The sequence below is a fragment of the Bos grunniens genome, chromosome X, assembly GCF_055505025.1.
Source record: "Bos grunniens cultivar Pamir isolate PY7600 chromosome X, Bosgru_T2T1.0, whole genome shotgun sequence".
Classification (NCBI taxonomy): domain Eukaryota; kingdom Metazoa; phylum Chordata; class Mammalia; order Artiodactyla; family Bovidae; genus Bos; species Bos grunniens.
Genome location: NC_141194.1, coordinates 75,524,447 through 75,545,970, shown reverse-complemented (window position 1 = coordinate 75,545,970; position 21,524 = coordinate 75,524,447). Strand labels below are relative to the sequence as shown.

General features: G+C 38.6%; 1 protein-coding gene across 7 annotated transcripts in view; it reads right to left on the bottom strand.

The window, feature by feature from the left end:
• Positions 1-21,524, bottom strand: part of LOC147340723 (uncharacterized) — a 467,968-nt gene that overhangs the window by 230,911 nt on the left and 215,533 nt on the right. The window lies entirely within an intron of this gene.

Genomic DNA, 21,524 nt, shown 5'->3' with positions numbered 1-21,524 from the left:
AGGAGGAAAGGAAAAATATACCCATCTGAAAGCAGAGTTTCAAAGAACAGCAAGAAGAGACAAGAAAGCCTCCCTATGTTTAGATCAATGCAAAGAAATAGAGGAAAACAATAAAATGGGAAAGACTAGATATCTTTTCAAGAAAATTAGAGATACCAAGGGGATATTTCATGCAAAGATGGGCATGATAAAAGACAGAAATAGTATGGACCTAAAGAAACAGAAGATATTAAAAAGAGGTGGCAAGAATACAAAGAAGAACTATACAAAAAAGATCTTAATGACCCAGATAACCACAGTGGTGTGATCACTCAAATAGAGTCAGACATCTGGGAATGTGAAGTCAAGTGGGCCTTAGGAAGCATCACTATGAACAAAGCTATTTGATGTGATAGAATTCCAGCTAAGCTATTGCAAATTCTTAAAAGATGATGCTGTTAAAGTGGCACACTCAATATGCCAGAAAATTTGAAAACTCAGCAGTGGCCACAGGACTGGAAAAGATCAGTTTTCATTCCAGTCCCAAAGAAAGGCAATGTCAAAGAATGTTCAAACTACTGAACAATTGCACTCATCTCACATACCAGCAAAGACTACTCTGGTGGCTCAGATGGTAAAGCGTCAGCCTACAATGCAGGAGACCTGGGTTTGATCCCTGGGTCAGAAAGATCCCCTGGAGAAGGAAATGGCAACCCACTGCAGTACTCTTGCCTGGAAAATCCCATGGACGGAGGAGCCTGGTAGGCTACAGTCCATGGGGACGCAGAGTCAAACACAACTGAGTGACTTCATTTCATTTCTTTCAATTCAATTCTCAAAATTCTCCAAGCTAAGCTTCAACAGTACATGAACAGAGAACTTCCAGACATTCAAGCTGGATTTAGAAAAGGCAGAGGAACCAGAGATCAAATTGCCAACATCTGCTGGATCATCAAAAAAGCAAGAGAGTTCCAGAAAAATATCTATTTCTGCTTTATTGACTATACCAAAGCCTTTGACTGTGTGGATCACAATAAAATGTGGAAAATTCTGAAAGAGATGGGAATACCAGACCACCTGACCTGCCTCTTGAGAAACCTGTATGCAGGTCTGGAAGCAACAGTTAGAACTGGACATGGAACAACAGACTGGTTCCAAATAGGAAAAGGAGTATGTCAAGGCTGTATATTGTCACCCTGCTTATTTAACTTATATGCAGAATAAATCATGAAAAACGCTGGGCTGAAGGAAGCACAAACTGGAATCAAGATTGCCAGGAGAAATATCAATAACCTCAGATATGCAGATGACACCACCCTTATGGCAGAAAGTGAAGAAGAACTAAAGAGCCTCTTGATGAAAGTGAAAGAGGAGAGTGAAAAAGTTGGCTTAAAGCTCAACATTCAGAAAACAAAGATCATGGCAACTGGTCCCATCACTTCATGGCAAATAGATGGGGAAACAGTGGAAATAGTGGCTGACTTTATTTTTCTGGGCTTCAAAACCACTGCAGATGGTGATTGCAGCCATGAAATTAAAAGACGCTTACTCCTTGGAAGGAAAGTTATGACCAACCTAGACAGCATATTAAAAAGCAGAGACATTACTTTGCCAACAAAGGTCCGTCTAGTCAAGGCTATGGTTTTTCCAGTGGTCATGTATGGACGTGAGAGTTGGACTATAAAGAAAGCTGAGTGCCAAATAATTGATGCTTTTGAACTGTGGTGTTGGAGAAGACTCTTGAGAGCCCCTTGGACTGCAAGGAGATCCATCCAGTTCATCCTAAAGAAGATCAGTCCTGGGTGTTCATTGGAGGGACTGATGCTGAAGCTGAAACTCCAGTACTTTGGCCACCTGATGAGCATTGCTGACTCATTTGAAAAGACCCTGATGCTGGGAAAGATTGAAGGCAGGAGGAGAAGGGGACAGAGGATGAGATGGTTGGATGGCATCACTGACTCAATGGACATGGGTTTGGGTGAACTCTGGGAGTTGGTGGTGAACAGGGCGGCCTGGCGTGCTGCGGTTCATGGGGTTGCAAAAAGGTGGACACAACTGAGTGACTGAACTGAAATGAACTGAATGAATTGATGTTTTTGAACTGTAGTTTTTGGGAAGACTCTTGAGTCCCTTGGACAGCAAGGAGATCACACCCGTCAATCCTAAAGGAAATCAGTACTGAATATTCATTGGAAGACTGATGCTGAAGCTGAAACTCCAATACTTTGGCCACCTGATCTGAAGAACTAACTCCCTGGAAAAGACCCTGAAGCTCGGAGAGATTGAAGGCAGGAGGAGAAGGGAACTACAGAGGATGAGATGGTTGGATCGCATCACCAACTCAATGCACATGAGTTTGAGCAAGCCCCAGCAGTTGGTGATTGACAGGGAAGCCTGGTGTGCTGAAGTCCATGGGGTCACAAATAGTCAGACATGCCTGACTGAACTGATATATATATATATATATATATATATATATAACCTCTGTAGCAATATATATATAACTGCTACAGAGGTTTCCTTGCCCCAAATCTAGTTCACCGCTTCCATAAGATTACTTTACAAGATACAAAAAAATCTTAAGTGTCTTCTCCAAAATAAGAGCTTTTAAAAAGCTTTAGCCATTTGAGCAGGTACTGACATAACGGCTGAAAACATTAAAATAAAAGCTATAAGATCTCAGCTTGTGCTTGCTTATTTATGTGTGTCTGTATGCATGTATGCTCAAGTCACTTCAGTCGTGTCTGACTCTTTTTGACTCTATGGACTATAGCCCTCCAGTTGTATCTGACTCTTTGTGACCCTATGGACTATAGCCCTCCAGGCTCTTCTGTCTATGGGATTCTCTAAGAAAGAATACTGGAGTGGGTTGCTATGCCCACTTTCAGGGGATCTTCCCGACCCAGGTATTGAACCCATGTCTCCTGCACTGCAGTCAGATTCTTTGCCACTAAGCCACTGGGGAAGCCCATGTGTGTCTGTATATGTATGCTGTAATGTGAAATATTCTTCTGACTCGTAATGGTATTGCCAAATTAACTTATAAAAGAGCTATGTTCAATTAATTCAAAGAACAGTAAGAGCTTATACAAATTAAGCAGTCATAAAATTCTCAGGAATATATTAGAAATAAACCCAAATGCTTCAAGTTCATGTGGCCTGGGAAAATACTCAGTATCAAGACTGGCTTGTGTGTGTGTGTGTGTGCTAAGTGGCTTCAGTCATGTCCGACTCTGTGTGACACTATGGACTGTGTAGCCAACAAGGCTCCTCTCTCCATCGGATTCTCCAGCTAAGAATACTGGAGAGGGTGGCCATGCCCTTCTCCACAGGATCTTCCCCACTCAGGGACTGACCTGTGTCTCTTATTTCTGTTGCATTGGCAGGCAGGTTCTATACCTCTAGCACCACCTGGGAAGCCCAGATTTATTAATTAAAATAGATGTGTCTTTACAGTTGTCAACATGAAAAATAATTTTTACATACATCTTTTATTCTTCTGAGGTTTATTAGGTAAGTTCGTGTTATCTACTGTTATGGAATGCTAATGAATAAACAAATCTTACGATGAATTTGTCTAATGTCTTAGAAAGAATAAAGCCAATAAGATCTTTAAAATTTACTCTGCTGAATTTTATCTTAACAGATTTAATATATGGAATTTGATTCTAAAATATTAGTAAGAGTTAAGAAGGGAAATGAAAACCTTAAGTTAAGAAAAAAAAGAATTATAAATAGGAGCTGATAAACTACCTTTTTACCTATTAATAAAATTCATGGATGGTTACAAGAGCATATGTTCCCATCCATGAGTTTATATGGGCTTCCCTCGTAGCTCAGTTGGTAAAGAATCTGCCTGCAATGCAGGAGACCCAGGTTCAATTCCTGGGTCGGGAAAATCCCCTGGAGAAGGAAATGGCAAACCCACTCCAGTATTCTTGCCTGAGAAGTCCATGGACCGAAGAGCCCAGCAGGCTGCAGTCCACAGAGTTGCAAGTGTCAGACACGGCTTAGTGGCTAAGCCACCATATATGTGTGTGTGTGTACTGTATACACACATACACACATGAATCTCCATCACTTAGCGCAATTCTAAGTATATATAGTAGAACTACATAAATATTTATCACTGATGAGTACGTGGGCATAAAAGCAATTCTCAAACTTTTCCAAAGAATATTTAAAATAATTAAGTATAACATTGGTTTTAGGTTAGAGGGTCATGGAAAAACACAGTGATTTAAATGGTTAAAGAGCAAAATCTCTTACAATTTTAATGACCTGAAAAAACTTATAGATAAAAATCCATATTCATGCTGGTACCAAATGTGTATTTTATCCCCAGTAAATACTTCAATTTGATATATATATATTTAAAATGTAAAGCTATAAATATGTCATAAGTCATACATACTTGCCTAGGTTGATTTTTTAAAAGAGGAATCAGATAATATATAAGTTGGATATTGTCTTAAACAACATCTACTCCAATCTCTTCATTTTGAGATTGGGAAATTGAGCCTGTTACAACATATAAGAGTTGAGGTCCAAAGGGGCAAGGACCACGTCTTTATTCTCTTTGTATCTCTTTTACCTAAATCTTATAACCGGTATACAGTAGATGTTCATTAAATGTTTACTAAATGAATTAAATTCACTCCAAACCAGAACTTCATCCTTCAGCCAGCCAGTGTCTTAATTGTTATACCAATGAATCAAGCTCATTCTTTTTATTTATTTATTTTTAAATTGAAGGATAATTGCTTTACAGAATTTTGTTGTTTTCTGTCAAACCTCAACATGAATCAGCCATAGGTATACATATATCCCCTGCCTTTTGAACCTCCCTCCCATCTCCCTTCCTATCCCATCCCTCCAGGTTGATACAGAGCCCCTGTTTGAGTTTCCTGAACCATAGAGCAAATTCCCATTAGCTATCTATTTTACATTTGGTAATGTAAGTTTCCACGTTACTCTTTCCATACATCTCACCCTCTCCTCCCCTCTCCCCATATCCATAAGTCTATTCTCTATGCCTGTTTCTCCACTGCTGCCCTGTAATTAAATTATTCAATATCATTTTTTCTAGATCCCGTATATATGTGTTAGAATATGATATTTATCTTTCTCTTTCTGACTTACTTCACTGGGTATAATAGGTTCTAGGTTCATCCACTTCCTTAGAACAGACTCAAATGTGTTCCTTTGTATGGCTGAGTAATGTTCCATTGCATATATGTACCACAACTTCTTTATGCATTCACCTGTTGATGGACATCTAGGTTGCTTCCATGTTCTAGGTATTGTAAATAGTGCTGTAATGAATAATGGGATACATGTGTCTTTTTCTATTTTGGTTTCCTCAGGGTATATGCCTAGGAGTGGGATTGCTGAGTCATATGCTAGTTTTATTCCTAGTTTTCTAAGGAATCTCCCTCCATACCATCTTCTATAGCAGCTGTATCAATTTTCATTCCCACCAACAGTGCAAGAGCTGTTGCACAGCTCTTTTCTCCACACCCTCTCCAGCACTTATTGTTTGTGGACTTTTTGATGATGGCCATCCTGACTGGTGTGAGGTATTATCTCATTGTAGTTTTGATTTGCATAATAACGAGTGATGTTGAGCATCTTTTCATGTCTTTGTTAGCCATCTGTATGTCTTCTTTGGAGAAATGTCTGTTTAGGTCTTTTTCCCACTTTTTGATTGGGTTGTTTATTTTTCTGGTATGGAGTTGTATGAGCTGCTTGTATATTTTGGAAATTAATTGTTTGACAGTGGCTTCATTTGCTATTATTTTCCTGACTTCAGATTATACTACAAAGCTACAGTCATCAAGATAGCATGGTACTGGCACAAAAACAGAAATATAGACCAATGGAACAAGAGAGAAAGCCCAGAAGTAAATCCATGCACATATGTGTACCTTATTTTTGACAAAGGAGGCAAGAATATACAATGGGGCAAATACAGTCTCTTCAATAAATGGTGCTGGGAAAATGGATAGCTACATGTAAAAGAATGAAATTAAAACACTTCCTAACACCACACACAAAGATAAACTCAGAATGGATTAAAGACCTAAATATAAGACCTGAAACTATAAAACTCTTAGAAGAAAACATAGGCAGAACACTCAGTGACATAAATCAAAGCAAGTTCCTCTATGACCCACCTCCTAGAGTAACAGAAATAAAACCAAAAGTAAATAAGTGGGACCTAATTAAACTTAAAAGCTTTTGCACAGCAAAGGAAACTATAATCAAGGTGAAAAGACAACCCTCAGAATGGGAGAAAATAAAACCTCATTTTATCTTCATATTGATTCCTTTGATTGTAGTACCCCTACCTTCACCTCTAATTAAACTTTTTCCAGTTTTCAGAATCCAATTGCATTCAAATTTTATATGTGAAATCTTATGGATAATTTTAGCCTTCTTTACACAAGAGTATGACTATCTTCCCACACAAATTCTTTTGCAGATCATTGCACATCTGAATCCTTATATTTGACCACATGGATGGGGAAAAGAAAATGGGGGCAGGCTGGAAGAAAAGAATGGAAGCTAAACTTTCATGATTGTATTAGGAATGGGACAAGGAACAGTAGTGAGATAGTATTAAGTTGTTTCTTCATTTGATAAACCTATAGTTGGGCAGTGTTAGTAGATAAAACAAAACAGAACCTCATCTGATCCTTTCATTTCCTTGTATATCTTATTTTCCTAATTAGGCTATAAGGCCTTCTTTTCTAAATTTAATTATCAACTCTTTAAGAGTATGGGAACATTTTTCACAATTTGCAAATCCCTTTAACAGTGTACACAGAATAACTTCAATAAACATCAGGCAGACTGGAAAGCATAAAGGCAAGTGACAGTGCTAATTAAGTAAGAGCTTTCCTGGACTCTTTCCCTTCCCAGCCCTAGCCTCTCACTCTCTTACCTCTACTTTAATTCTGGAGAGATTAGAAACCAGTGAACAAACTGAGAAGTAAGGAGTGGGGAAAGCAAGAAGAAACAAATCTCCCTTACAAAACTGCAAGTTGTTGGTTCCAGGAAGCCACAGCTATTAGAGGACATTAAGTACAACTTTGTGCGAAGTTGAAATTCTGACCTCTGAATACTTCAGGTATTTATATTTAATAAAATAGAGCAGCAAAGTCTTGGAAGTGCCCGATTTATATCTTATTGATCTTAAAAGAAATTTGTTGTTATTGCTGTTGTTGTTTAGTCACTAAGTTGTGTCCAACTCTTTTGTGACCACATGGACTGTAGCCCACCAGGCTCCCCTGCCCATGGGATTTCCCAGGCAAGAATACTGGAGTGGCATGCTATTTCCTTCTCCAGGGGATCTTCCCAACCCCAGGATTCAACTTGCATCTCCTTCACTGGCAGGCGGATTCTTTACCACTTAGCCACGAGATTAAAAAAAAAAAAATACATATATATATATATATGTTTTAGTAATATTCCACCAATTTTCCTTGTACAGCATCCTAATTACAACTAGTAATTATATCTAAGAGTATTGTAGTATTATGTTTATTTGCCTGTTTCATAAGATAAATGACTATACGGTTGCTGGGCTTGGGTAATGGGATAAATTCATCCTGGAGAAAATATGGCATGGATTTTGCTATTACTGTTAGGATAACTGTTTGAACATATTTACTTACTTACCTTCTGGTGAATTTTGTTTTTGTTATTGTTAAAATACTATTCAGAAATTTTATTTATTGCTCAGAAGAATAGTATAATGGAAAGATAATGAAATATAAAGACAGTGAGTGTTGTCTAGAAAAGTGAAGTTTTGGTAAAATCATTGACTTGTATACACAGGCACACATACACACACATCCTGGCATGGCTGCATGACTTTATGGCACATCTTTTGTGTTTTGACTTCCTTTTGGTTAATTTTGAAATGATATCCTTTTATGTCACTTTCATCATTCTTCTCACCCCACAACACTCTTTTTGTCAACATACGGGTTACAATATATTTTACAACTTGCTACATACAGAACAGTGGCCTCAGATCAGATCAGATCAGTCGCTCAGTCATGTCCGACTCTTTGCAACCCCATGAATCGCAGCACGCCAGGCCTCCCTGTCCATCACCAACTCCCGGAGTTCACTCAAACTCACGTCCATCGAGTCAGTGATGCCATCCAGCCATCTCATCCTCTGTTGTCCCCTTCTCCTCCTGCCCGCAATCCCTCCTAGCAACAGAGTCTTTTCCAATGAGTCAACTCTTCGCATGAGGTGGCCAAAGTACTGGAGTTTCAGCTTTAGCATCATTCCTTCCAAAGAAATCCCAGGGCTGATCTCCTTCAGAATGGACTGGTTGGATCTCCTTGCAGTCCAAGGGACTCTCAAGAGTCTTCTCCAACACCACAGTTCAAAAGCATCAATTCTTCGGCACTCAGCCTTCTTCACAGTCCAAATATCACATCCATACATGACCACAGGAAAAACCATAGCCTTGACTAGACGAACCTTTGTTGGCAAAGTAATGTCTCTGCTTTTGAATATGCTATCTAGGTTGGTCATAACTTTCCTTCCAAGGAGTAAGCGTCTTTTAATTTCATGGCTGCCTGGAGATAAGTAAAAATAATCAAGGCATGAACAACCTCTATCACTCTTTAAATTTTACTGAAAACTCTGGCTTCCATTCGTAGTTTACTATGACAATGCAAGATATAATTATGAATATTGGTTAACTGCAAGTAGAGCCCCTAACATAAATGGCTACTTAATATGTTTCTCATCTTGCATAAAAAAGGATTAACGCTGGTTTCAAATTTACAATGCAAGAATTTTAATGAATGTCTTTTCTCTCCACAGCCCTATTTTATTCTTGGTAAATAAAGAAGAAAAAACCGATAATGGAAAATTAATGGCTTACTATAAAGGGTAATAAAAAGTAACACCGTAATGAATTGAAGTGATAAGTTGCACGATCCCTTAACATTCCCATAGATAATAGTCAAGGCTGAAGAATGTCAGGATGACTTCTAAAGACACATCAGAGAGGGAGAATGTAAAAAGCTGTTCTGCTTAGTACAATCATTGTTAGAACTCTGTCAGAATGGTTTTCTTTCAATGGTAGTACTTTCTGGACAAAATATGAAAAAAAAAAGGACTGTATTTCCTGGCACATGCACATGGAGGCTAAACAATACATTACTAAAGAATCAATGGATCACTGAAAATTAGAGAGGAAATTTAAAAATATATATCTAGAGACAAAAGACAATGATGCTAAAACAATCCAAAACCCTATGGGGCACAGCAAAAGATGGAAGTTAACAGTGATACATTCCTAACTCAAGAAAAAGAATAAGCTGAAATAAACAACCTAAACTTACATTGAAAGCTATTACAGAAAGAACAATAAAAACTCAATGTTAAAAAAAAAAAAGGCCCAAAGTGAGTAGAATGAAATAAATCACAAAGATCAGAGCAAGTATAATTAAGTAGAGAAGAAGAAAATGAAAGCAAACCTCAATAAAACCTCAAAAAAAAGCTGATTCTTTGAGGAGAGGAAGATTGATTGACCTTTATTTAGGTTCATCAGGAAAACGAGAGTGAGAACTAAAAATCAATAAAAGTAGAAATGAAAAACAAGAAGTTACAATAGACAATTTATTGTTGTTCAGCCACTCAGTCTTGACTGACTCTTCACGACCCCATGGACTGAAGCATGCTAGGCTTCCCTCTCCTTCACTATCTCGTGGAGTTTACTTAAAGTCATGTCCATTGAATTGGTGATACCATCCAACCATCTCATCCTCTGTCATCCCCTTCTCCTCTTGCCATTAATCCTTCCCAGCATCAGGGTCTTTTTCAATGAGTCAGTTCTTCGCATCAAGTGACTTAAGTATTGAAGCTTCAGCATCAGTCCTTTCAATGACTATTCATTGTTGATTTCCTTTAAGATTGACTGATTTGATATCCTTGCTGTTCAAGGACTCTCAAGAGTCTTCTCCAGCACCATAGTTCCAAGGGATCAATTATTTGGTGCTCAGCCTTTTTTACTGTCCAACTTTCACACCGGTACATGACTACAGGAAAAAACATTGCTTTGACTATACAGACCTTGGTAGGCAAAGTAATGTCTGTTTCTTAATATGCTGTCTAGGTTTTTTACAGCTTTTCTTCCAAAGAGCAAGCATCTTTTAAATTCATGGCCATAGTCACCATCTGCAGTGATTCTGGAGTGCAAGAAAATAAAGTCTGTCACTGTTCAGATTATTTCTTCATCTATTTGCCTTGAAGTGACCATATGCCATGATATTGGTTTTTTGAATGCTGGATTTTAAGCCAGCTTTTCATTCTCCTCTTTCATCTTCATCAAGAGGCTCTTTAGTTCCTCTTCATTTTGGCCTTAAGGGTCGTATTGTCTGCATATTTGATGTTCTTGATATTTCTCCTCACAATCTTGATTCCAGCTTGTGTTTCATCCAGTCTGGCATTTCACATGATGTACTCTGGGTATAAGTTAAATAAGCAGGGTGACAATATACAGCCTTGATGTACACCTTTCCAAATTTGGAACCAGTTCCCTTTTTTTATGTCCAGTTCTAACTGTAGTTTCTTGATCTGCATACAGTTTCTCAGGAGGCAGGTAATGTGGTCCGATATTCCCATCACTTTCAGAATTTTCCAGTTACTCTGATCCACACAAAGGCTTTAACGTAGTCAATGAAGCAGAAGTAAATGTTGTTCTAGAATTCTTTAGCTTTATGTATGATCCAGTGGACGTTGGCAATTTTATCTCTGGTTCCTCTGACTATTTGCTGACCTGGGGCCACTCCTGAGTTTTCCAAATCTGCTGATATATTGAGTGTAGCACTGTAACAGCATCATCTTCTAGCATATGAAATAGCTCAGCTGAAATCCCATCACCTCCACTAACTTTGTTTGTAGTTATGCTTCCTAAAGTCCACTTGACTTCACACTCTAGGATGTTTGGCTCTAAATGAGTGATCACCCCATTGTGAATATCTGGGTCATTAAGATATTTTTTGTGTGTAGCTATTCTGTATATATTTGCCACCTCTCCTTAATATCTTCTGCTTCTGTTAGGTCCGTATCATTTCTGTCCTTTATTGTGCCCATATTTGCGTAAGATGTTCCCTTGATAGCTCTAATTTTCTTGAAGAGATCCCTAATCCTTCCCATTCTATTGTTTTCTTCTACTTCTTTACAGTGTTCACTTAAAAAGCCTTTCTTTTCTCTCCTTGCTTTCTCTGGAACTCTGCATTCAGATGGGTATATCTTTCTTTTTCTCCTTTGCCTTTCATTCTCTTCTTTTCTCAGCTATTTGTAAGGCCTCCTCAGATAACCATTTTGCCTCTTTGAATTTATTTTTCTTCAGGATGGTTTTGATCACCACTTCCTATACAATGTTATAAACATCCATCCGTATTTCTTCAGGCACTCTATCAGATCTCATTCCTGGAATCTTTTTTCTTTTTTTTTTTTCCCACTTCCACTGCATATTCACAAAGGATGTGATTTAGGTCATACCTGAATATCCTAGTGATATTCCCTACATTCTTTAATTTAATTTTGAATTGCTAATATGACCATTTGCAGTTTTCATGATCTGAGCCACAGTTGGCTCCCGGTCTTGTTTTTGTTGACTGCATAGAGCTTCTCCATCTTCAGCTACAAAGAATATAATCAATTTTATATCAGTATTCACCATCTAGTGATCTTCATATGTAGAGTCGTGTCTTGTGTTGTTGGAAGAGGGTGTTTGCTCTGAGCAGTGCATTCTCTTGGCAAAACTCTGTTAGACTTTGTCCTGCTTCATTTTGTACTCTAAGGCCAACTTGCCTGTTATTTTAGGTATCTTTTGATTTCCTACTTTTGCATTCCAGCCCCCTACGGTGAAAAGGACATTTTCTGGGTGTTAGTTCTAGAAGGTTTTGTAGGTCTTCATAGAACCATTCAACGTCAGCTTCTTCAGCATTAGTGGCTGCGGCATAGACTTGGATTACTGTGATACTGAATGGTTTGCCTTGGAAATGAATTGAGATCATTCTGTCATTTTTGAGACTGCACCCAAATAATGCATTTTGGACTGTTTTATTGACTATGAGAGCTATTACATTTTTTTTTTTTTCCTAAGGGATTCTTGCCCACAGTAGTAGGTATAATGGTCATCCGAATTAAATTCGCCCACTCCCGTCCATTTTAGTTCACTGATTCCTAAAATGTCAGTGTTCACTCTTGCCATCTCTTTGACCACTTCCAATTTACTTTGATTCATCAACCTAATATTCCAGGTTCCTATGCAAAATTCGTTATAGCATTTTACTTTCATCACCAGACATATCCACAAGTGGGCGTTGTCTCCACTTTGGCTCAGCCTCTTCATTGTTTCTGGAGCTATTTCTCTGTTCTTTTCCAGTAGTATATTAGACACCTACCAAACTAGGGAGTTCATCTTTCAGTGTCATATCTTTTTTGCCTTTCCAAGGGAAAGGAGCAGTGATCTCCCTCAAGAGACCGAGGCAGACCTGCCTTTGAGCATTTTAGTGTCTCCTGCAGAGGCATGAGTCAGCAGTGGCCTGCTGTGGAGGGAGAGACTCTGCAACAGCTGTCCTGGGAGGCGCATAAGTCCTCTTGAAGGATGTTGCCATTAGCTCCATTGTAGAGCCACCGGGGAAGGCGACTCACAAACTGGAGAACAATTATACCAAATAAGTTATCACACTGCTGGGAAAGTTCTAGGCCCCACAACAGACTTCCCAACCTGGGGATCTGGAAAAGGGACTGAGTATCCCCAGCGAATCCAACTTTGAAGGTCAGAAGGATTTGACTACAGCAGTTCCACAGGACTGGGGAAAAGACACCCTTGGAGAGCACAAACAAAACCTTGTGTACACCAGGATACAGGAGAAAGGAACAGTGATCCCACAAGAGGCTGAGCCTTACTTGCTTGTGTGTGCTAGGGAGTCTCTGGTGGAGGCGTGTGTCGACAGAGTTCTGTTGTGGGATCAGGGGCACTGCCTACAACAGTACTGGTATAAGTCCTTTTGAAGAAGGTTGCCATTACTACCATTACCCCTATCATAATTTGGCCTCAGGCCAAACTACAGGGAGGGAACACAGCCCACAGCCCCATCAGAAGAAAATTGGATTAAAGACTTACAGAGCATGACCTTGCCCACAAGAACAAGGCCCAGTTTTCCTCACAGCCAGTCTCTTCCATCAGGAAGCTTGCACAACCCTCTTATCCTTACCCACCAGAGGGTAGACAGAACTAAAACCACAATCATAGAAAACTAACCAAATTGATCACATTGACCACAACCTTGCCTAATACAATGAAACTTTGAGCCATGCCATGTAGCGCCACCTAAGATGGATAGGTCATGGTGGAGAATTCTGACAAAATATGGTTCACAGGAGAACGGAATGGCAAACCACTTCAGCATTCTTTCCTTGAGAAGCCCATGAACAGAATGAAAAGGCAAAATGATATGACAATAGACAATGCAGAAATACAAAGGACTGTGAGAGACTATTACAAGCAACTGTATGCCAATAAAATGGACAACTTAGAAGAAATGGGCAAATTCATAGAAAAGTATAACCTTCCCATACTGAACCAAGAGGAAATAAAAAATATGAACAGACCAACCACAAGGACTGAAACTGAAAGTGTAATTAAAAAACTTATAACAAAAGTCCATGACCAGATGGATTCACAGGTGGAGTCTTTCAAACATTTAGAAAAAGATAAAACTTATCTTTCTCAAACTTGTCCAAAATATATCAGAGGGAGAAACACAAATTATTCCCAAAAATTGCAGAGGGAGAAACACTCATTCTATGAAGCCACCATCACCCAGATACCAAAACCAAAGATATCACAAAAGAAGAAAATTATAGACCGATATAACTGATGAATTGGAGAAGGAAATGGTAACCCAATCTAGTATTCTTGCCTGGAGAGTCCCAGGGACGGGGGAGCCTGGTGGGCTGCCATCTATGGGGTCACACAGAGTTGGACATTACTGAAGTGACTTGGCAGTAGCAGCAGCAGCATAACTGATGAATATAGATGCAAAAATAATCAACAAAATAATAGCAACTCGAATCCAACGACATATTAAAAGGAACATACAACATGATCTAGTGGGATTTATCCCAGGGATGCAAGGATTCTTTAATATATGCCCATCAAAATTTGAAACACAGTATTAACTGAAGAACAAAAATCATAACATCATTTCAATAGATGCAGAAAAAGCTTTTGACAAAATTCAACACTCATTTCACTCATTTATGATAAAAAAAAAAAAAAAAAAAACACTCAAGAAAGTGGGCATAGATGGAACCTATCACAGACAACATTATTTTCAATGGTGAAACACTGAGAGCATTTCTTTAAAATCAGAAACAAGACAAAGGTGACCACTCTCAGCACTATTATTCAACATATTTTGGAAGTCATTAGCCATGGCAGTCAGAGAAGAAAAAGAAATAAAATAAATCCAAATTGGCAAAAAAGTTAAACTCTCACTGTTTGCAGATGACATGAAAATATACATAGAAAATTCTAAAGATGTTACCAGAAAACTTCTAAAGCTCATCAATAAATTTAGTAAATTTGCAGGTTATAAAATTAATACACAGAAATCTCTTGCATTCCTATAATCCAACAATGAAAGATCAGAATGAGAAATTAAGGAAACTACTCTGTTTACCATGGAAATAAAAATTTTAAAACAACTAGAAATAAACCTATCTAAGGAGGCAAAGATATGTATGCAGAAACCTATGACATTTATGAAAGAAATAAAAGATGACACAAAGAGATGGAGAGGTATATAATGTTCTTGAATTTGAGGAATCAATTTTGTGAGAATGACTACACTATCCAAAGTAATCCATAGATTCAATGCTGCTGCTGTTGCTGCTGCAGCTAAGTCACTTTGGTCGTGTCTGACTCTGTGTAATCCCATAGACAGAAGCCCACCAGGATCCTCTGTTGCTGGGATTCTCCAAGAAAGCACAGTGGAGTGGGTTGCCATTTCCTTCTCCATGCATGCATGCATGCTAAGTCGCTTCAGTCATGTCCAACTCTGTGCAACCCCATATATGGCAGCCCACCAGGCTCCTTGGTCCACAGGATTCTCTAGGAAAGAATATTGGAGTGGGTTGCCATTCCCTTCTCCGAGATTCAATCTAATCCCCATCAAATTAACAATTGTATTTTTCACAGAACTAGAAATAAAGGTCTTACAATTTTTACAGAATTACAAAAGACCTTTAATAGCAAAAGGAATATTAAGGGGGGGGGGCGGAAACAGAGATGGTGGAATCAGGCTTGCTGACTTCAGACTATACTACAGAGCTATCAGTTCAGTTCAGTTCAGTCGCTCAGTCGTGTCCAAATCTTTGTGAGCTCATGAATCACAGCACGCCAGGCCTCCCTGTCCATCACAAACTCCGCAGTTCATTCAGGGCTATAGTAATCAATATAGTATGGTACTAGCACAAAAAAAGAAATATAGATCAATGGAACAGGATAAAAATCTCAGAGATAAACTCATACACTTATGGTCACCTAATCTATGAAAAACAGGCCAGAATACACAAAGGACCAAAGAGCCTATTCAATAAGTGATCCTTGGAAAACTGGACAGCTACATGTAAAAGAATGAAATTAGAACACTCAACACCACACATATAAATAAACTTAAAATGGATTAACTACCTAAATATAAAGCCAGACACTATAACACTCTTAAAGAAAAACATAATGTAGGCAGTACACTGCAACATAAATCACAGCAAGATCTTTTCTGATTCACCTCCTAGAGAAATTAGAACAAAAATGACAATAAATAAATGGGACCTAATTAAACTTAAAGTCTTTCTCATAGCAAAGGAAAACATTAAGAAGATGAAAAGATAAACCTAAGAATTGGGGAACATAATAGCAAATGAAACAACTGATAAAGGATTTATCACCAAGATATACAAACTGCCCAATATATTAAAAAAAAAAAAACAAACAAAACCTCAATAAACCATGGATTGGAGACCTAAATAGATATTTCCAAAAGTCATACAGATGTCGAAACAACACATGAAAAGAAACAAGTGAAAAGATGCTTAACATCAGTAACTATTCAGTACAGTTGAGTCACTCAGTCTTTTCCGACTCTATGTGAACCCATGAACTGCAGCACGCCAGGCCTCCCTGTCCATCACCAACTCCCAGAGTTCACTCAGATTCAGGTCCATCGAGTCAGTGATGCCATCCAGCCATCTCATCCTCTGTTGTCCCCTTCTCCTCCTGCCCGCAATCCCTCCTAGCAACAGAGTCTTTTCCAATGAGTCAACTCTTCGCATGAGGTGGCCAAAGTACTGGAGTTTCAGCTTTAGCATCATTCCTTCCAAAGAAATCCCAGGGCTGATCTCCTTCAGAATGGACTGGTTGGATCTCCTTGCAGTCCAAGGGACTCTCAGGAGTCTTCTCCAATACCACAGTTCAAAAGCATTAATTCTTTGGCACTCAGCTTTCTTCACAGTCCAACTCTCACATCCATACATGACCACTGGAAAAACCGTAGCCTTAACTAGACGGACCTTTGTTGGCAAAGTAATGTTTCTGCTTTTGAATATGCTATCTAGGTTGGTCATAACTTTCCTTCCAAGGAGTAAGCGTCTTTTAATTTCATGGCTGCAGTCACCATCTGCAATGATTTGGAAGCCCAGGAAAATAAAGTCTGACACTGTTTCCACTGTTTCCCCATCTATTTCCCATGAAGTGATGGGACCAGATGCGATGATCTTCATTTTTTGAATGTTGAGCTTTAAGCCAACTTTTTCACTCTCCTTTTTCACTTTCATCAACAGGCTTTTTAGTTCCTCTTCACTTTCTGTGATAAGGGTGGTTTCGTCTGCATATCTGAGGTTATTGATATTTATCCTGGCAATCTTGATTCCAGCTTGTGCTTGTTCCAGCCCAGCATTTCTCATGATGTACTCTGTATATAACTTAAATAAGCAGGGTGACAGTATACAGCTTTGACGTACTCCTTGTCCTATTTGGAACCAGTCTGTTGTTCCATGTCCAGTTTTAACTGTTGCTTCCTGACCTGCATATAGGTTTCTCAACAGGCAGGTCAGGTGGTCTGGGATTCCCATTTCTTTCAGAATTTTCCACCGTTTAATGTGATCCACATAGTCAAAGGCTTTGGCATAGTAAATAAAGCACAAATAGATGTTTTTGTGGAACTTTCTTGGTTTTTTTTTGATGATCCAGTGGATGTTGGCAATTTTATCTCTGGTTCCTCTGCCTTTTCTAAAACCAGCTTGAACGTGTGGAATTTCACAGTTCACATATTGCTGAAGCCTGGCTTGGAGAATTTTGAGCATTACTTTACTAGCGTGTGAGATGAGTGCAATTGTGGGGTACTTTGAGAATTCTTTGGCATTGCCTTTAGGTCAGAATACCTTACAGAGAAGTTTTTTTTTTTTTTTTTTTCATGTGTCATTATAAACATTAGGATATCTTTTCCTGTGAGAATTAAAAATTAGTAGGGGAGGGCAGTGGTTGTAAAAGGGGAAGGACATTCAATTTTTAGAGTTGGTATAAATCATTTTTCACAATGATGTAATTTGACTAAAAAGACCTTTCGGGATATGCAACAAGTTCAGTTCAGCTCAGTTCAGTCACCCAATCATATCCGACTCTGCGACTCCATGGACTGCAGCACCCCAGGCTTCCCTGTCCATCACTAACTCCCAGGAGCTTACTCAAACTCATTTCCATCAAGTCAGTGATTCAATCCAACTATATCGTCCTCTGTCCTCCCCTTCTTCTCCCACCTTCCATCTTTACTAGCATCAGAGTCTTTTACAATGAGTCAGTTCTTCCCATCAGGTGGCCAAAGTACTGGAGCTTCAACTTCAGCATCAGTCCTTCCAATGAATATTCAGGACTGATTTCCCTTAGGATGGACTGGATGGATCTCCTTGAGGTCCAAGGGACTCTCAAGAGTTTTCTCCAACACCGCAGTTCAAAAGTATCACTTCTTCAGTGCTCAGCTTTCTTTGTACTCCAGTATTTACATCCATATATGACTACTAGAAAAACGATAGGTTTGAATAGATGGAACTTGGTTGGAAAAGTAATGTCTCTGCTTTTTTTTTTTTTTTCTTTTAATCTTAATTGGAGGTTAATTACTTTACAATATTGTATTGGTTTTGCCATACATCAAAATGAATCTGCCATGGGTGTACAAGTGCTCCCCATGCTGAACTCTTCTCGCACCTCCCTCCCCGTACCATCCCTCTGAGTCATCCCAGTGGATCAGCCCCAAGCATCCTGTATCCTGCATCAAAGCTGGACTGGTAATTTGTTTCTTATATGATATTATACATGTTTCAATGCCATTCTCCCAAATCGTGCCACCCTCTCCCTCTCCCACAGAGTCCAAAAGACTCTTCTATACATCTGTGTCTCTTTTGCTGTCTCACATACAGGGTTATCATGATCATCTTTGTAAATTCCATATACATCCGTTAGTATACTGTATTGGTGTTTTTCTTGCTGGCTTACTTCACTCTGTATAATAGGCTCCAGTTTCATCCACCTCATTAGAACTGATTCAAATGTATTCTTTTTAGTTGCTGAGTAATACTCCATTATGTATATGTACCACAGCTTTCTTATCCATTCATCTGCTGATGGACATCTAGGTTGCTTCCATGTCCTGGCTATTACAAACAGTGCTGTGATGAACATTGGGGTACACGTGTCTCTTTCAATTCTGGCTTCCTCAGTGTGTATGCCCAGCAGTGGGATTGCTGGGTCATAAGGCAGTTCTATTCCCAGTTTTTTAAAGAATCTCCATATTGTTCTCCATAGTGGCTGTACTAGTTTCCATTCCCACCAACAGTGAAAGAGGGTTCCCTTTTCTCCACATCCTCTCCAGCATTTATTGCTTGTAGACTTTTGGATCGCAGCCATTCTGACTGGCATCAAATGGTACCTCATTGTGGTTTTAACGTGCATTTCTCTGATAATGAGTGATGTTGAGCATCTTTTCATGTGTTTGTTAGCCATCCATATGTCTTCTTTGGAGAAATGTCTATTTAGTTCTTTGGCCCATTTTTTGATTGGGTCGTTTACTTTTCCGGAATTGAGCTGCAAGAGTTGCTTGTATATTTTTGAGATTAGTTGTTTGTCAGTTGCTTCATTTGCTATTATTTTCTCCCATTCTGAAGGCTGTCTTTTCACCTTGCTTATAGTTTCCTTTGTTGTGCAGAAGCTTTTAATTTTAATTAGGTCCCATTTCTTTATATTTGCTTCTATATCCAATATTCTGGGTGGTGGGTCATAGAGGATCCTGCTGTGATTTACGTTGGAGAGTGTTTTGCCTATGTTCTCCTGTAGCAGTTTTATAGTTTCTGGTCTTAAATTTAGATCTTTAATCCATTTTGAGTTTATTTTGGTATATGGTGTTAGAAAGTGTTCTAGTTTCATTCTTTTACTAGTGGTTGACCAGTTTTCCCAGCACCACTTGTTAAAGAGATTGTCTTTTCTCCATTGTATATTCTTGCCTCCTTTGTCAAAGATAACGTGTCCATAGGTACGTGGATTTATCTCTGGGCTTTCTGTTTTGTTCCAGTGATCAATATTTCTGTCTTTGTGCCAGTACCATACTGTCTTGATAACTGTGGCTTTGTAGTAGAGCCTGAAGTCAGGCAGGTTGATTCCTCCAGTTCCATTCTTCTTTCTCAAGATTGCTTTGGCTATTCGAGGTTTGTTGTATTTCCATATACATTGTGAAATTATTTGTTCTAGCTCTGTGAAAAATACCACTGGTAGCTTGATAGGGATTGCATTGAATCTATAGTTTTCTTTAAGTAGTATACTCATTTTCACTATATTGATTCTTCTGGTCCATTAACATGGTATATTTCTCCACCTATTAGTGTCCTCTTTGATTTCTTTCACCAGTGTTTTATGGTTTTCTATATATAGGTCTTTAGTTTCTTCAGGTAGATATATTCCTGAGTATTTTATTATTTTCATTGCAATGGCAAATGGAATTGTTTCCTTAATTTTTATTTCTACTTTCTCATTATTACTGCATAGGAATGCAAGGGATTTCTTTGCATTGATTTTATATCCTGCAACTTTACTATATTCATTGAATAGCTTTACTAATTTTCTGGTGGGGTCTTTAGGGTTTTCTATGTAGAGGATCATGTCATCTGCAAACAGTGCGAGTTTTACTTCTTTTCCATTTTAGATTCCTTTTATTTCTTTTTCTGCTCTGATTGCTGTGGCCAAAACTTCTAAAACTATGTTGAATAGTATTGGTGAAAGTGGGCACCCTTGTCTTGTTCCTGACTTTAGGGGAAATGCTTTCACTTTTTCGCCATTGAGTATAATGTTTACTGTGGGTTTATCATATATAGCTTTTATTATGTAGAGATATGTTTTTTCTGTTCCTGCTTTATGGAGGGTTTTTATCATAAATGGATGTTGAATTTTGTCAAAGGCTTTCTCTGCACCTATTGAGATAATCATATGGCTTTTATTTTTCAATTTGTTAATGTGGTGTATTACATTGATTGATTTGCAGATATTGAAGAATCCTAGCATCCCTGGGATAAAGCCCACTTGGCCATGGTGTATGATCTTTTTAATGCGTTGTTGGATTCTGATTGCCAGAATTTTGTTAAGGATTTTTGCATCTCTGTTCATCACTGATATTGGCCTGTAATTTTCTTTCTTTCTTTTTTTCTTTTTCTTTCTTTTTTTTTTTTTTTTTTGTAGCATCTTTGTCAAGTTTTGGTATTAGGGTGATGGTGGCCTCATGAAATGAGTTTGGAAGTTTACCCTCCTCTGTAATTTTCTGGAAGAGTTTGAGTAGGATAGGTGTTAGCTCTTCTCTAAATTTTTGGTAGAATCCAGGTGTGAAGCCGTCTGGACCTGGGCTTTTGGTTGTCTCTGCTTTTTAACATGCTGTCTAGGTTGGTCATAGCTTTTCTTCCAAGGAGCAAGGATCTTTTAATTTCATGCTGCAGTACTATCTGCAGTGATTTTGGAGACATCCCCTCCCAAAAGGGGTAAAAAAAAAGTCTCACAGTGCTTTCATTGTTTCCCAATCTATTTCCCATGAAGTGATGGGACTGGATGCCATGATCTTAGTTTACTGAATGTTGAGTTTTAAGCCAACTTTTTCACTCTCCTCTTTCCTTTTCATCAAGACGTTGTTTTGTTCTTCTTCACTTTCTGCCATAACAGTGGTATCATCTGCATATCTGAGGTTATTTATATTTCTCCTGGCAATCTTGATTCCATCTTGTGCTTCATCCAGCGTGGCATTTCCCATGATGTATTATGCATATGTTAACTAAGCAGGGTGACAATATACAGCCGTGATGTACTCCTTTCGCGATTTGGAACCAGACTGTTGTTCCATGTCTAGTTCTAACTGTTGCTTCCTGATATGCATATAGATTTCTCAGGATAAGGTCAGGTGGTCTGG